Source organism: Citrus sinensis, chromosome 8 (genome assembly GCF_022201045.2).
Source record: "Citrus sinensis cultivar Valencia sweet orange chromosome 8, DVS_A1.0, whole genome shotgun sequence".
Classification (NCBI taxonomy): Eukaryota; Viridiplantae; Streptophyta; class Magnoliopsida; order Sapindales; family Rutaceae; genus Citrus; species Citrus sinensis.
This window is the reverse complement of record NC_068563.1, coordinates 13,089,013-13,104,338: the sequence shown is the minus strand read 5'-3', so window position 1 is coordinate 13,104,338 and position 15,326 is coordinate 13,089,013. Positions and strand designations below refer to the sequence as shown.

Here is a 15,326-nt window from a genome sequence, read left to right as displayed (position 1 = left end):
TGTTCCCATCTTTATTTTTATTTTTATTTTATTTGTTTTGCATGCATGGTCGTAGGTCATTATTATCTAATCTTGAACCTATAGACCTTGAACTTGAGAAAACACTTCGCACACACAAACAAGTAAAAAATAAAATGGATTTGCAACCACAGGAGAGGCCATTTAAGGATTATTTCAGTCCTTTAGCAAATTTGAGCACATCATGTATAAGATACCCAAATGTAGCTGCTAGGAGCTTTGAACTAAAACCTAGTGTGCTAAATTGTCTCCCCACATTTTATGGCCTAGAAAATGAGGACCCATATAATCATCTGAATGATTTTCATGCTATTTGTCAAACTTTTAAATACGAGAATTTTTCAGACAATGATGTTAAACTTAGATTATTCCCATTTTCTTTAAAAGATAGAGCTCGTTCATGGTTAAATACTTTACCTGCTAATAGCATCACATCATGGGAACAAATGGTAACAAAATTTTTAAATAAATATTTCCCAGTGCATAAAACCAATGCTATTCGCAGGGAAATCTCAGAGTTTACTCAAAGAGAAGACGAGCAGTTTTTCGAAACATGGGAGCGATTCAATGGGCTACTCTTGAAGTGTCCACATCATGGGTACGAGAAATGGCACCAATGCCAATACTTTTTGGAAGGATTACTACCAAATGTGCAAGAATGGCTAATGGCAACAAGTGGAGGAGAGCTAATGTCAAAAAGTGCATCAGAAATTTGAGAATTCTTCCAGCAACAAGCAGATAATTCCCAACAACGGAGTCGATCACTCAGGACTACTACAAGAATTAAAGGAGTGAATGAGGTTCAAATTGGCGAATCAACTTCGGGAATCAAAGAAGTCAAGGAGATGGTTGAAGGTCTTGCTCGACAAATAGCATCGTTATCGACTGCTAAATCAACAGAACCACATGACCATGACTCATACTCAGATCAAGCCAATGCCATAGGTGTAATGAAAAAGCCATCAAATTACAACCCATACTCCAACACATATAACCCTGGATGGAGAGACCACCCCAATTTTTCATGGTCTCAAGGATTCCAACAGAATGGACCAACAGCTCCAGCTCCACCAATGCAACAAATTTCTCAAATTCCTCAAGCCTCTCAGCCACCATTTAGACCATACAATCAGAACCAGAACCACTCTCAACCTAGACCATGGGAGGATTCATTCCAGAATCTCAAGAATCTTACTCACTCTACGATTGAGCAACAGAACCGCACCATTGATGGACTACGAAATGAATTGAGAGCGGGCTTCAACTCACAAGCCCAATCAGTTTCAAGCCTCGAGAAGATGGTGGGACAACTTGCTTCTTCAGTTCAGACCTTGGCAATGACTGTTGAGAAAGGCAAGTTTCCAAGTCAACCAGTGCCTAATCCTAAAGGAGTGCATGAAGCAAGTACCAGTTCACCACAGCAGCATGGAGAGGTCAAAGCAGTAATGACCTTGCGAAAAGAAAAAGAAGTCGACAACAAAGTGGAGATGCCGGTGACAAAAGGAAATCAAATTGTACCTGTGAGTGTTGAGGACTCATCACCGGAGGAGAAAGAAGAAACCAACCCACGAGAATATGTTCCGAAAGCTCCATTTCCCCAGAGGTTAGCTAAAGGCAAGAAGGGAAAATCTACAGGTGAGATTCTTGAAATCTTCAAACAGGTAAGTGTTAACATTCCTTTGCTTGATGCTATTAAACAAGTTCCATCTTATGCCAAGTTTCTTAAAGACCTTTGTACTAAAAAGAGAAATATGCATGTTCAAAAGAAGGCATTTTTAACAGAAAACGTTAGTTCTATACTCCAACATAAAATTCCTTTAAAATGCAAAGACCTAGGCTCCCCCACTATCTCATGTAGTATAGGAAACCACACAATTGAGAATGCTTTGTTGGATTTAGGAGCTAGTGTAAATCTGTTACCATATTCAGTATTTGTGAAACTTGGACTGGGAGAATTGCACCCAACTCCAGTGGTGTTACAACTTGCAGATCGGTCCACGAAAATACCTCGTGGTATTGTGGATGACGTGCTTATCCAGGTAGACAAGTTTTATTTTCCTGTTGATTTCATTGTAATTGACACTCAACCAATACAGGATTCAAGGAAGCACATCCCCATTATTCTAGGCCGACCTTTCTTGGCAACTGCGGATGCTCACATTCAATGCAGGACTGGAAATATGCAGTTGTCCTTCGGCAACATGACTATGGAGCTGAACATCTTCAACATTGCCAAACAACCTCACAATGCAGATGATGGAATTGTTGATGTGGATTTAATTGAAGCATTAGTTGATGATACTTTTGTTTTAAACCTTAGTGATGATCCTTTACAAACATGTTTAACTCACTTTGGTTTTGATTTTGATATTGACAGATCGGTTGATGAGGTCAACGCCCTGCTTGACTCAGCACCATCTATGGACACTAATAAATGGAAGTCAAGAGTTGAACAACTAGCACCATCAGAGAAGAAACTCATCCCATCATCAGAATCACCACCGAAACTCGAGCTCAAACCATTACCCAACACATTGGAATATGCATTTTTGGGAGAAGAAAGTACTCTACCGGTAATCATCTCAGCATCCCTCAATGACGAACAAAAAGGTAAGTTGTTGGATGTTTTGAAAGAGCACAAAGGGGCATTAGGATGGACCATAGCAGACATAAAAGGTATAAACCCAGTAGACTGCATGCATTACATTCACCTTGATGAAAATGCTAAAACTACTAGGGAGATGCAACGTCGGTTAAATACTAACATGAAAGAAGTTGTTAGAACAGAAGTCCTTAAACTATTAGACGCAGGTATCATTTACCCAATTTCTGATAGTTCATGGGTTAGTCCTGTACAAGTTGTCCCCAAAAAGTCAGGAGTCAAAGTAGTTACGAATGCTGATAATGAATTGATACCCACTAGAGTAACTACAGGATGGCGTGTATGCATTGATTATAGAAAGTTGAATTCTGTCACACGTAAAGACCATTTTCCTTTACCATTTATTGATCAAATGCTTGATAGATTAGCAGGCCATGAATTTTATTGCTTTCTAGATGGCTACTCAGGATACAAACAGATTCCCATAGCACCAAAAGATCAAGAGAAAACTACTTTCACTTGCCCTTTTGGCACATTTGCATATAGGAGAATGCCATTTGGTTTATGTAATGCACCTGCTACATTTCAACGATGCATGTTGAGCATTTTTTCTGACATGGTTGAACGATTCCTTGAAGTCTTTATGGATGATTTTTCTGTCTTTGGTGATTCGTTTGATCAATGTTTACATCATCTAACACTAGTTCTGCAGAGATGAATTGAGAAGAACTTGATCTTAAATTAGGAGAAGTGTCATTTTATGGTAAAATAAGGTATTGTTCTCGGTCACATCATTTCGAGCAAAGGTATTGAGGTTGACAAAGCCAAGGTGGATCTCATTTCTAATCTTCCTCCACCTAAAACAGTCAGAGAAGTAAGATCTTTCCTTGGGCATGCTGGTTTTTATAGACGTTTCATTAAAGATTTTAGCAAAGTTTCTAGACCCTTATGCAATCTACTTGCTAAGGATGTACCTTTTGTCTTTAATGATTCATGTCTTGTTGCGTTTGAAAAATTAAAGCATTTGTTGACATCATCACCCATCATTCAGCCCCCGAACTGGAGCTTACCATTTGAGCTCATGTGTGACGCATCTGATTATGCAGTAGGAGCAGTATTAGGACAAAGAGTTGATCGAATTCCCCATGTCATTTACTATGCTAGTATGACATTGAATGATGCACAGTTGAACTATTCAACTACTGAAAAAGAAATGCTAGCAGTAGTGTTTGCATTAGAGAAATTTCGATCTTATCTCATTGGTTGTAAAATAATTATATTCACAGATCATGCAGCTCTTAAATATCTTCTCACAAAGAAAGATGCAAAAGCTAGACTAATTCGTTGGGTGTTACTTTTGCAGGAATTTGACTTGGAATTCAAAGATAAAAAAGGCACAGAAAATGTTGTGGCGGATCACCTCTCTCGTCTCCATTTTGACACAACTACAGAGCCATTACCATTAAATGAGTCATTCCCTGATGAACAATTGATGAATGTGGAAGTATTACCGTGGTATGCTGACATCGTGAATTATCTTGTTACATGTCAACTTCTAGAGCATTGGACCAAGCAAGATAAGGCTAAATTCTTTGCAGAGATAAAGAATTTCTTTTGGGATGACCCGTATTTGTTCAAGTATTGTGCAGACCAAATTGTTAGACGATGTGTCCCAGAAAATGAAATTCAGAATATTCTTTCATTCTGCCATGAACAAGCTTGTGGAGGCCATTTCAGTGCTAAGAAAACAGCGACTAAAGTTTTACAATGTGGTTTCTATTGGCCATCTATATTTCGAGACGCTTACACTTTCTGTTCTTCATGTGATAGGTGTCAACGAATAGGGAGCATTATACGAAGGAACATGATGCCACTAAATCCAATTTTAGTGGTTGAGATTTTTTACGTATGGGGTATCGACTTCATGGGACCCTTTCCCCCGTCTTTTGGCCATCAATACATATTGGTTGCTGTTGACTACGTATCCAAATGGGTAGAAGCAATTTCATGCAGAACTAATGATCACAAAGTGGTGATAGGATTTTCGAAAAGCAACATTGTTTCACGCTTTGGATTCCCTCGAGCGATAATCAGTGATGGTGGTGCCCACTTTTGTAACAAAGCATTCAAGGCTCTTTTGACAAAGTATTCAATCACACACAAAGTGGCGACCCCGTATCATCCACAAACTAGTGGCCAAGTTGAGATTTCCAATCGAGAAATAAAGCACATATTAGAAAAAACGGTGAGGCCAGACAAAAAAGATTGGTCATTAAGACTTGAGGATGCATTATGGGCATATAGAACAGCTTTCAAGACCCCGATTGGGATGTCACCCTACAGGCTATTGTATGGAAAAGCTTGCCACCTACCTGTGGAACTCGAGCATCGTGCATATTGGGCCATCAAGAAATTCAATTTTGACATGCAGCAAGCCAGCTTAGAAAGAAGATTACAGCTGGCAGAACTTGAAGAAATTCGCAATGATGCATACGAAAATGCCAAGATTTACAAGCAACGAATGAAAGTCTTCCATGATAAGCAAATTATGAGAAAATCATTCACTCCAGGTCAGAAAATGCTTTTATTCAATTCTCGCTTGTACCTATTCCCAGGTAAGTTACGATCTCGTTGGTCTGGCCCATTTATTGTTCATACTGTTTTTCCACATTGGGCAATTGAAATTAAGGACCCAAAGAACGGTGTCACGTTTAAAGTTAATGGTCAAAGATTAAAGCCATATCTAGAATACCAACCACATGACGAAGACACCGAAATAAATTTGAGTGACCCACCAAATTTGAATTGATTTTTTTTCTTTTCGTTGATTTGATTTTTCTTTCTTTCTTTTTATTATTATTCTTTTGCTAATTGAAATTGTTTTTGCATAAGTGTGTTTATTTTACCATTAAGTTTTCTCTTATCATTTTTAATCATGAGTCTCATACTTAGACCGTTCCTCCTGAACATTCTTAAACCACTTCAACGTGTCAAAACTCATCTCAAAAGACAGATTCAATTTTGTAAAACACAACGCATTTGGACTCTACAACCATCAGAGTTAGTAGCCTATGTTGAGGGTTTAGAACGCCAACTCAGAGACATTGAGAGAAGTGTTTACGACATCCAGTTGGAGCTTGAGGTAAATTCAATAAGAGGACGATTTTAATTTTCTTTGTGTGTTTTAATTTGTTTTTCTATTTGTGTGCTTTAGTTTGTTACTCCGGTGAAGTGGCGGATAACGGTACTCTGTGACAATCAAGTCGGTTACTTCAGTTTCCCATAATAACTGATATTCTGAGGCGAAGGTATGGACAGAAACGAGATTCTAGCGAAGCTTCACAAGCGATTCCCTTCACTTCCTCAGAATGCCCTCCTTACGATTTATAAAGCTCGGTCCGAACGCATGCGATTACTCATGAGGAATAACATACCTGCTGACATCCGTTGGTTAATCGAAGCGAAAGTACGATCGGCAGGTGAGTTACCTCCAAAATTTATTGCATACATGCCTGGTTGTGGTAAAGGAAATTATGCAAGAAAACGACGAGCTCGAAGAATTTCTGTTGCTTGTCATAAGTGTGCCAGAATGAATTGCAATAAAAACCCATGTTCTTTAGGAATGGTGTCTGATAACAGGGAAGATAAGATTCAATTCATTAGGGATGGCTTGAATAAGGAGTCATTGGATGATATCCTTTTGTCTCTTGAAACGCATCCCAGTGGATATGTGCAAGGAGCGATTCTCCAGTTATGGCCATTATTCCAGAAAGAGCATGCACGATATAGTCTCGGGAATCTGACTATAAACGACCCTGTTTGCCAGTTTATAAGAAAACTGGATAGAAAGCCTATCCTCGACCCATAGAGGGCGTTCAAGCCGTTTCTGGACGTAAAACCAGAGGAAGATGTGAGCCACAGTCGCAACTACCTGTAAATATCCTTTTACTTTATTGTTATTTTATTTCACTATTGTCTTATTGTTTGCATTATTGTCTTTAATATTTTTATTACTGTTTGCTTTTTCCTTTTTACTGTTTTCTTTTTTACTTGCGAGCCACGTGCTTTACGCGTTATTTGACACTGACATATTACCTCATACACAACCATGACCCACTATCACCGAGACTCTTAAATGTGATTTCTTTTTTGTCAAGCACTCACAAATTGTTTTTGAGAAGTATCACAATGTCAGCTACTCCCAATAGACAATTCAAGAACATTTGTGTGCTTTCTGGATTTACATATGGCAAACATAAAGAGTTCGTTGAGGCAGCCATAGATCTTGGTCGAAGCATAGCAGCGAGAAAATTACACTTGGTGTATGGAGGAGGTAATCGAGGGTTATCAAAAATGGTCTCAGAAGCAGCTTTTATCAGAGGAAGTCAAGTGTTAGGCATCATCCCAAGAGTCTTAAAACCATTGGGCAGTTCGTCTGACTCATCAACTGGAGAAGAGTTAGTCGTCTCAGGTATGCAAGAAAGAATAACTGAAATGCTTAATCATGCTGATGCTTTTATTTTCCTTCCAGGAGATCTTGCAACACTAGAGGCACTTATCACGCTAGCATTTGGGCCCATCTGCACATCCACCAAAAACCCATCGGTTTGTTAAATGTCAATAACTTTTATGATGGCTTTATCGCATTTCTTAACCATGCAATAAAAAACTATTTCATTCCTTCTAATGTAAAAAAACTTTTTATTTGTGCTCACACTGCTAATGAGCTACTTGATATGTTACAAGCTTATAAACCGGAGCCAGACCCCTGGACCTTTGTGTTGGAGTGCCCAAATAATGATGGTAACAGTAGCAGCAGTAAGAAGTACAAATTAGATTTAACTCTCCGCCTGTAAATATTTTCTTTTGTGTTGCACCACCCAGGTGATGTCTTCTAAACTCTACTTCTTTCATTTCAAACATTGCGGACAATGTTTCGTTCTGGTTGGGGGGAGGGAATAGTCGACAATTGTGAATTTTGGTTAAGTTTTTACTAATTTTTTTGTTGTAGAAACTAACTGTTGCTAACTTTTTATGTTGAAGATGGCTGAATATGGAGTGTAGTGACTCTAGAAACGCATCTTCATCGTTTTAATAAAAAAAATTATTAAAAAAAACTTTAAAAAAAATTCAGACATTTTCTTTTTATTTATTATGTGTTTATGTTTATTTTTCTTCTTTTTAATTTCTCCTCTATAAATATATATTTTCCAACTTTTGAGTCGAAGATGGCTGAATATGGAGTGTAGTTCCTCTAGAAATGCATCTTCTTAAAAAAAAAATCATTTTCATTTTATATCATTTTACGTGTAACTTTTCTAATTAGTTTTTATGCATCATTTTCACATTTCTGCATACATATTTTCCTTTCATGTTTAGAATAGGTTGGAGGGTAGAATGTTGTTTAAAAAAAAATTGTGTGATTTGTTTTAACATTGGGTGACATGATTAATTTTAAATTTTAGTATTTGTATTATCTTTGGTCTTAAGTGATGTTATATTATGTTTGCTACTCTACATGTTGATGTCGGAGACATATATGAGTTGCTTGAAGGAATGAACATGTCATAATAAGTACCAAGTGAGTTTTTGAGCCTATCATTTTTCTTGGAGAGTAACCCTTTTGCCCATTCTTTATACAGCTTAACAGTTTATTATTGTATACACGATCTCTAGATTTCTTTTGAGTTAACCCTTAATAAATAAAAAAAAGTGTGTTGCTACATTTGGAGGCTCATCTAACTAGTAGATATGGAAGGTTATTTAGAGCCCTAAAAGACGATGGAAATGCCATCTTTGATCCGTTTGAGCCTTTCTAGCCATCCCTTTTATTAAATATCCATAGTTAACCCTTTTGAGCCTTAAAAAAAAAAAATATATTTTCTTTGTCAACTTATCATCTTGACCCACTCCGATTTGGAATATTACCCGATATCTTATAAGTTCCATCACCTATTTATGTTTGAGAAAATGTAAATAATTATGTTGTTCAGTGAAATTATACCAAAAAAAAGTAAAAAAAAAACCAACAAAACAAAAGTTGTTGTTTCAAAAGAATAAAAATAACAATAATAGGTGAAATCCACCTTGCAACTTCCAAAAAAAAAAAAAATTCTCTGCATTTTTCTCAAACATGCACTTTGTTTTTCTTATTTCCTTTCTTTGTTAACCATGTCCCTAGCCTATGTTACATCCTAATAAAAGTCCTTCCTGATTTTAGGGAACTATAATCTGAAGTAGAAGCTAGTTATATGGGCTAAAAAGATGTAGTGGTGCATATAAAATAAATAAATAAATAAATAAATTGGGTTAACTAACAGTTTTTATTTAACTTGAGATCGTATTATTTTTAAGCTGAGGGCATATTTATTTCATCTTGGTGAGAGCATGTGATATCACTTCTTCATTATTTTCTCTCAATTATCATTCATTGGAGTGACTACTTTTATTGGGTTTAATTTCTTTGTGAGAGTGTCACTACTTCCAGTAAGATTTTGGGGTTTGACATGTCATTCTTGAAAGTAGGTATAACAAAGTCTACTGGGCTAATTCATGTGGATGGTTGATGTGGGTGTGATGTTACTTTAGACTGGAGATAATGCTTATACTTTTATTTGATTGCTATCATTAATCTGATTGAATAAACACGAGTGTTTCTAAATTTTAAAAAAAAATCATTTTGAATTTGAATTTTATTTTCGCTTCATTTGCTAGGGACTAGCAATAAGCTGGTTGGGGGGTGTGTTGAGTGTTAGAAAATGCATATTTATAAAGGAGAAAACCGTCATTTTACATTTCAAGTCTTACTAACAACCCTTACTTTTATGTATTTAACCTTCTTGTGATTTAATTATATGTGTTTTATTTTAATTAAGTATTTTATGTATTTTAGGGGCATCATAGTCATTTCACAATAAACGAGAAATCAGATGGCAAAACGGACATCACTTTTGAACTCAGGACGGTCGAAAACCTTAGGAGGAGCATAAAAGGAAAAATGGCACTGTTCACATGTACGGTACTATTCACGTGTATGGTACTGTATACGTTACTATTCACGATACTGTTCACATAGACGGACCGATGACGTGGCATTGACTGATGAGGTGTCACGATCCTGTTGGACTAAAATTCTTATATACTGTTGATGGTGACGTGGCAGCATATCAGTGGACGAAAAATCTCACATACGGTGCATGCATCACATAGGATTATTTTCAACCAAACCGCGTTACTGTTCATCCGGGTCAAACCGCGTTACTGTTCAAAGTCGGGTCAAACCGTGTTACTGTTCATCCGCGTGGTCAAACCGTGGATTGTTGACTGATGACGTGGCGCAATCCTGAGCGTCCAAACTGTTTTTAATCCGATGGCCATGATTTACTCCATGTATCTATAAAAAGGGGGCCTCTCCCCCCTAATTTGATATCTCTGAATCCATTTTTGGATTCTGTTTTCTGTAATTCCCTCTCCATCTTGTATTTTCTTCGTATTTTAATAAATTCTCATTTTGCCCCTAGTTCAATTATGAGTGGCTAATTTTCTTTCAAGCTTGGGTTGAAGGTGAATTCTCAACATGTGTCATGGGCTTAATTTGGTAAATTTATTTTCTCTTCCCCTCTAGTTTTTGTGGATGTTTTGACTTCTCGTCGACAAATAATACTAATCTTGTCTAGTACCGCCTTGGTTACACCGGCTCTCTAGTATAAGGTTATTATTATTTGGCACGGTAAGCCCTTAGCACCATATTGATTAGAGCGTGGTTCATGGGGTGTGGATTCCCCCCTCATGATTTAATTGGTATTAATAAGGAATATTTAGCCCATGATGCATGTTGATACGGATCCAGATACCCAAGTACGTCATTTCAATAGATTTCGCTTCAATTTATTCTCGCCATTGCAATTCCAATTTTAGAATCTCAATTCCAATTTTAGGATAATTTAAATCACTTCCACCACAATTTCAACCACCCATTTACAAAATTAATTCTACATATAATTAAAATCCACCTCCTCGTGGGATCGACACTCGTCACCATTGATCTATACTACAATAGATTCGTGCGCTTGCGAGTACATTAAAATTTGCACAACAAATATCATATAATTGTCCATCAATCATCTACATATTTTTTGTCAGCGCACCATCTAGAAATTTATCTAAACAAAGATATATTCTTTAAAAAAAAAATTGGTGCTGAAGGGTATTTTTTACATTCCAAGAGATGTAAGGTCTTAACTATATTACATTATATAAGTAGCAAATTTAATACCATTTTCTTTTGGTATAAAAAACATTAAAGTATTAAAAAATATTAATATTAATATTAATATTAATTAATTATTGTTGTTATTATGAGTTTGAAAAGTAGTGTACATGCATTTAGCAAATGTTGTTAAAAAAAATGTCTATTACATAGTAAGCAAAACATATTTAAGTTTAAATATTGCTCTTTTATTTTCATTAGGATTTTTCAATAATACTAGAGATCCCAATATTTGTGTCTCAACTTAAATCTTATTACTATGTATCTCTCATCTATTACATGATGAATGCAAAATTATTAATTACTTTGTATTACCATCCACTAAATGAGTACCACATCAGTTAAGATTCAAATATTACGATTCTTAATATTATTCTTTAAAAAATAACTTTAAAATACTAAAGTAATAATAGAAACTTTAAAAAGATGTAGTGGCTTATTTAGTAAACTACTTATTCCCCTCTATCTACTTTTAAAAGCTCCTAAACAGTGTTAAAAATTTTACTAACCCCCCTCTATTAACTTCTAAATGCACCTATCAAAGTGAAGATTCTTACAAAATAAATAGCTTTCAAAAATTTTACCATACACCATTTTATCATCTTCTTCTGCATTTCTTAATGGACCAGCACCATCATCATTCCTAGTTCATTTACTCTTCTTACTTGGCATGGGTTTGCTCATGATTTGCTTAAAATCTACAAATCTTTTCTTCTTTATTGTCCTCTCATGAGCCTTTGCATCCATAAAATAAGGCTTCTTTTGATTTGCAATCCTTTGAGAAGCTCTAATTTGGACACCAATGACCTTTCTCTTCTTAACTTGCCTATATGAAAGGGTGATAGTAACAGGTGACTTGCTGAAATTTTTCTCCTTTCTTTTAGAAGGTTAAATTTTCGCAACCTCTGATGGTAAATTCTCAGTAGGCACAACATCTTGTGCTTCTTCATTTGGTACCTCCAATTGAGAATATGCAGCCATTGACCTTATGGACCTATAGGATGGATTACTCTTCAAGAATTGGAATAGTGGTGGATCGTCAGCCTCTACATCTTTCTCATCAACTTCTATTGCAAACTCATGCAACTCATCAGCAGCATGAAAATCATATAAGCGATCAATGTGCTCTGAAAGGTGTGAAAAGTCAATCTCACCCTCATCAGCACCCTTTCTTGGACCGCCATCACCTGAAGGATGGTCAAATGTACATTTGCTAATAGGGTTTTATTAAACTATGGTGGTGCTACTGTTGTTGGTATTGGGAATGGGATTTGGTCAAATTGCAGTAATAGTTCTGTTGTGACTGCTACAAAATTTGGGAATGTTTTATCTGTAGCCCATTTTGTAGGTGTGACAAAGGAATCAAACACACTAGGTTGTATATTATTGTTGACAGGTGCCTTCAACTTCTCTAGTACTTTTTTTGTAGTTTGAATATCAAGTTCAACTTCAAGTGGGGTTCATGTGTAGGATCGGGATGTGGTTTGGACTTGAAGGTGGTGGTTTAAGTTATGGTTTGTGGTTTAAGTTCAAGTTCTGTTGTAGTGGTGAGTTGAGTTGTGGTTTGTATTTCAACTTTAGGTTCTACTGTGGTAGGGGGTTGAGTTATGATTTGTGTTTCATGTTTAGCTTTGTGGTTTGTTTTTGAAGATCATCTTCTACTGAAGTGGTGGGCTCAGTTGTAGACTTTGGTTCTGGAATAGATAGGCTAAAAAATTTGGTCTCTGAAATTCTTGATCTCTTTCTTGCCATCGACTTCCATTTAACACCTCTTTTTCTAGTAGTAGTTGCATGTACCTTCTATTGTGCTTGAACATTGTCAGTTGGTTGCCTATAAAACACAGATAACACACTTTGAGGTTCAACAACAAGCCCATTAGCAACATCTTCAATATCATTCTCAAGCAATCTCCTTTTAATCACATTCATCACATTAAGTGCTATAATGCTCATGTTGAACACAATCTATGTATACTTCTTCTCATTGTATAAGTGTTATATTTGATATAACTCATGATCATTATCTATTGTACCATTTTTTCCATTCCATGGCAATGTAACTTCAATTATGAATCTCTCGTCTCTATAACTGTTTCTCCCAACTCTTCTTTTCATTGCAGCATTGATCAAAACAATTCTACTTAAAAAGTCAGGGTCAATGAGGCCAACCTTAAAAGTTTCACCGGGAAAGTTGACAAAACCTTTCATCCCCAAGTTTGTAACAAATATCAATAATAATGAAAAATAAAACCAAAATACCCATCACCAAAACACGAAAGGTATATATCAATAACACGGCTTCTTAATTATATTTGCTAAACAACCACTCAGGTCAATATATATCAATAAATCATATAAACATATATGCTTTTTTGTCTCTAGCAACTCATTTCTAAAGAAAATACTATAAATTTCGTTAATGGTAAAATGAAAAAAAAAAACCTCAATTCACTAAGAACTAGTGTTTAAACCCATTTTTCTTCAAATAATAACAGCAATCGCACAAACTTTTAATATGTATAGATCATTTTTTTTACTTAATATTGTCCTACATTTAAAAAATACTGCTAAACCCATTTTAATGTAAATAACTAAATGAAAAAAAATCTTTACTTCTACCATTGTTACCAACAACCACTTACCACTCTACAATTGTCACTTTTTTTTGTATTCTTTCAAACAAAAATGCATTGTTTATGGATAATATTTTGATGCTCTGTTTCAAATTTTTTCTATCCACATTGTCAACAAGACAATGGTTTGCACCAAGAGAAAAGAATACTTTATTGTTTTTACATTTAACACTTACATATTTTCTCATTTAAAAAAAAAGAAAATAATTTATTATATTATACTATATAAAATTATAAAAAACTTAAGAGATAATTGAAAGATTGTCTTGATTTGACATGTTATTTAATATAATTAAATATTAAATATTATTTACTATAATTAAAATTCAATCAACACAAGTCAACCACCGGTGAACGGTGGACAGTGACTTTTTGACGGAGGTCCGGCGAAGTTCTGGTTGTCCGGCGAAGTTCCGGCGGAGGTCCGGCCAAGTTCCGGTGCTCCGGTGAAATTCCGACGGAAGTCCGGCGATAGTTAATTTATATTTACATATTTTCATATTTAAAATATTGAAGGGTAATTTTGAATGTTTGGGTTTTCAACATAAGAAAAATTTAAATTCTTCACTCTTTGATGTGGAATTCAAATTCTACATTATAAGGGATATTAAATTCTAATGAAAATTAAATTCTTATATATTTTGTGTAACCAAACAATAAAAATAAAAATAAAATTTGAATTACTTTCCTCTCTCATATTCTCTCCTCCCAACCAAACATACCCTAAGAGCGAGATCACGGCAATTGCGGGTCCTGAGAGATATTTTAAATATAGTCACTCTAGTGGTGGTGGGGGGGATGGGGGCGCATAATAAAATTTACCCTTTTATTTATATTGCACATATAAGCTCTTATACCTGGATAGTTGTCGATTTTCATAGTGCAACATTTCTTTTTGTAATTACCAAAGACAAGTGGAAGTTAACTATTGGAAATTTGGAACTTACATTTTATAACAAATAAAAATAATAATGCTATAACTATAAATTCTTGTATAAATTAATATGACGTTAATTCATTAGTTGAATTAAATATCTCAATTAATATGACGTTAATTCATTAGTTGAATTAAATATCTCTTGGCCCACATAATTTATTTAAATTATTTTATATTTTTATTCAATCAATAAATTAATGTCATATCAATTTACACAAGATAAATTTATACAAAAATTTATGACTGTATCAGTACTCAGAGAAAAAAGAATTCTCATTATTAAGTCAGGAAATTTAAAAAACATAAAAAGAAAATACACAAAATAAATTTAAAAGAGCTTGTCCGGTTGTATACTTGTATCTCTGATTGTCGTTATTTTGATATCGCATCCTTATCCATATTTTTCCATCAATCTCATCAACAAAATATCAACTCCCGACAACTACGGAACTATGGTAGCGGCCCCATGTTGCCCCATTTATAATGATGTTACGTTATGGTTTTGTTGAAATTAAAAATTTTAACACTTCCAATAAATTTTAAAAATTACTTATACCAACTCTTAATTAAATTGATCACCACCTCTTTCTTCAAATTTATTTTCTTTGCACTAAAATCATTATTAAAAATATTTGTAGAAACTTAAGTACTGCATGTAGATAGAACTTTGATTTAATTTTCATCAGCGACAAATCTCCCTGTGTTACAAGTCTCCATGCGTCTTCATACAATTTTAAGTTCATTAGTAAAAGGTTCTGAAATCGGCGGTGACAGTTCTTGTAATGGTGGTGAGATGCATCGAATATTTCTCTATTCCAACCCAAAGCAATGATGGTCTCTGGTTTTACCAGGCCCCCCAGCAGCACC

The 15,326-nt window shown here is 35.2% G+C and overlaps 1 non-coding gene across 1 annotated transcript; it reads right to left on the bottom strand.

Annotated features, from left to right (window-relative positions):
- Positions 1 to 515: 515 nt before the first annotated feature.
- Positions 516 to 619, bottom strand: LOC127899536 (small nucleolar RNA R71). The gene has a single exon (XR_008051413.1). It is a non-coding gene; the product is annotated as a small nucleolar RNA R71 (small nucleolar RNA).
- Positions 620 to 15,326: the final 14,707 nt, after the last annotated feature.